Genomic DNA, 2831 nt, shown 5'->3' on the forward strand with positions numbered 1-2831 from the left:
TCGTTTCTTTTAATTGTTTTATTGATTTAGCCATGAACTAACCTATTTTGGGTTAGGTTTTTGATTTAGTTCTGATTCTAATGGGTTAGAGAGTTGATGATTATTAATTTCATATGATTTTGCTTTGATTGTGTGATTATTCTGTATTTATTGTTTTTATGTGATGAACATGATGAGATTGAGAGATAATTCATGTTAAGCTTCTTGTGTAATCACCATTGTATTATTGGATGCTAGAGATAGATTCAAGAACCAATGAAATCAATCTAGGATTCTTGTGCTTAATGAGCTTAGATTTATTAACTTTTATTTTGTTGGGTGCGGATGGTTAATAGGGAACAATAGGAAAACATAGCCTGAGAAGGTATGTTGGACACCTTAGAGAGTTCGATTTACAATCAATGCATGTGAATATGAATTTAGTTTAATTCTTTAGGTTTAACCCATAGAGTCCGAATGAAGTCAAAACCTGACCCGTTTGTTTGAATTGATTTTATCCATATTTTAAATTTTGCTTTCATAGTTTACTTTTATTTTAGTAAAATTTTGTTTTAGTCATAGTTTAAATTGCTCCCTTTAATCCAAAAGAATTCGATTGCTTCAACTTGAAAACGGTAGAAAACTTAGTGCTTAGCAACAATCCTCGTGGGAACGATACTCACTCATCACTCTATTACTTGTGTGACTAGTATACTTGCTACATTTGCATGTTGTAGGAAACACGCATCAAGTTTTTGGCGCCGTTACCGGGGATTGAGTTTTAAGTTAACATTGAGTTTTTCTATAGTTAGCTAGATTGAAGTTTTAATTTTTGTTTTCAATTTTCAGTTGGTTTGTGATCTCACGTTCTTTCGTTTATTTTGTGTAGTTTATGCAAAGAGCGAGATGTCAGCCAGTGGTTCCTGTTGATCTTGAGATTGAGAGAACCGCCAAACGACTTAACAGAGAGAGAAGAGAAAGAGAGGATATAGTGGTTAAATAAGAAGAAATAGCTGTTGAAATGGCAGAACCAGAAAACAGGACACTGAGGGAATTCTCAATTCCCACAGTTAATGGTAGTGGTTCGAGCATTACGAGACCAGCGGTCCAAGCCAACACATTTGAAATAAAGCCGGCAATCATCTAGATGATCCAACAGTCGGTAAGGTTTAATGGTGATTTGAAAGAAGATCCGAATCAGCATATTGTGAACTTCTTGGAAATTCGTGACACCTTCAAGTCGAACGGAGTGTCAGATGACGCCATTAGGTTGAGGTTATTCCCATTCTCATTGGGGGATAAAGCAAAGGGTGGTTAATGGCACTACCATCAGGAACTATCACAACATGGAATGATCTAGCATAGAAGTTCCTGACCAAGTTCTTTCCTCCAACAAAATCAGCAAAACTAAGAAATGATATCACATCATTTCTACAAGATGAATCCGAGTCATTGTATGAGGCTTGGGAGAGGTACAAGGAATTGATGAGGAAATGTCCACACCATGGGTTGCCAGTTTGGCTTCAAGTCCAAACATTCTACAATGGACTGATGGGTAACGTGCAAACCATGGTGGATGCAGTATTTTGAGGAGCTTTGCAGAATAAGACACCAGAGGAGGCTTATGAGTTGCTTGAGGTTTTGGCAAGCAACAACTATCAAAGACCAAATGAGAGAGAAATAACAAGAAAATCTACGAGTCCTCATGAAGTTGATGCCTTCACAGCCATCTCAGCCCAACTCACGGCACTTCAGAAATAGTTGGGAAGTATGCAGGTAAACTCTATTCAAGCACCTCAACTAACTTGTGATTTTTGTGCAGGGAACCATGTCAGCAGCGAGTGTCAAGTGGGGAACACATTTGCTTCGTCATCTTCATCATCGGAGCAAGTGAACTACTTGGCAGGAAATCAGAGGCAACTAAACAACCTGTACTCCAACACATACAATCTGGGATGAAGAAATCATCCAAATCTGACTTGGGGCAATCAGAACCAGCAAAATAATCAATGGAACCAAAGGACATTGCCAAATAACCAACCAGGGGTGAATAATCAATCGGGAGATCCAAGAGTGACAAAGTTGGAAGACATGTTTGGGAAATTCATGCAGGAGACCACGGGTTTTATGAATGAGAAAAGGACAAATTTTAGAAATCAAGGGGCGTCCATTCAGAATCTTGAGGTACAGATGGGGCAATTGGCCGAGAAGTTAAATGAGAGACCGCAGGGATCTTTACCAAGCAACATAATGACTAACCCACGTGAGCAAGTAAATGCAATTTCGTTGAGAAGTGGGACAGTTTTAGAAGATGTGGAAAAATCAAGGAAAGAGGAAAATTCGTCAAAGAAAAATGAAGAATCTAATGAGGAAGTTGATGAAGAAATCATTGCTGAAGAGAAACCACCCAGCCCAAGGAAAGATGAACAGAAGTAGGAAGAAGGGAAAAAGAAAAGGAAAGAGAAATTGCCATTCCCTGAGATACCACCAGAGTTAGCGCATCACACACCACCCGTACCTTTTCCTCAAAGACTCAGAAAAGAAAATCAGGATAAACAGTTTATTAAATTTCTTGATGTTTTTAAGAAACTGCATATTAACATTCCTTTTGCAGATGCATTGCAACAGATGCCGAGCTACGCGAAATTTCTTAAGGAAATCTTATCAAACAAGAGGAAGTTAGAAGATGAGGAAACGGGTGATGCTTACGGAGGAGTGCAGCGCCATTCTCCAGAAGAAGTTACCCCCGAAGCTCAAAGATCCAGGGAGTTTTACTATTCCTCGTACTATAGGAGATATCACCTTTGATTGAGTTTTACGTGACCTAGGTGCTAGCATTAACCCTATGCCTT

At 38.7% G+C, this 2831-nt stretch overlaps 1 non-coding gene across 1 annotated transcript; it reads right to left on the minus strand.

Moving 5' to 3' along the window:
• Positions 1-1383: 1383 nt before the first annotated feature.
• LOC116121364 lies at positions 1384-1490 on the minus strand. The gene has a single exon (XR_004126719.1). It is a non-coding gene; the product is annotated as a small nucleolar RNA R71 (small nucleolar RNA).
• Between the last annotated feature and the right edge of the window lie 1341 nt (positions 1491-2831).

The sequence above is a fragment of the Pistacia vera genome, unplaced genomic scaffold (assembly GCF_008641045.1).
Source record: "Pistacia vera cultivar Batoury unplaced genomic scaffold, PisVer_v2 Contig974, whole genome shotgun sequence".
Taxonomy (NCBI): Eukaryota; Viridiplantae; Streptophyta; class Magnoliopsida; order Sapindales; family Anacardiaceae; genus Pistacia; species Pistacia vera.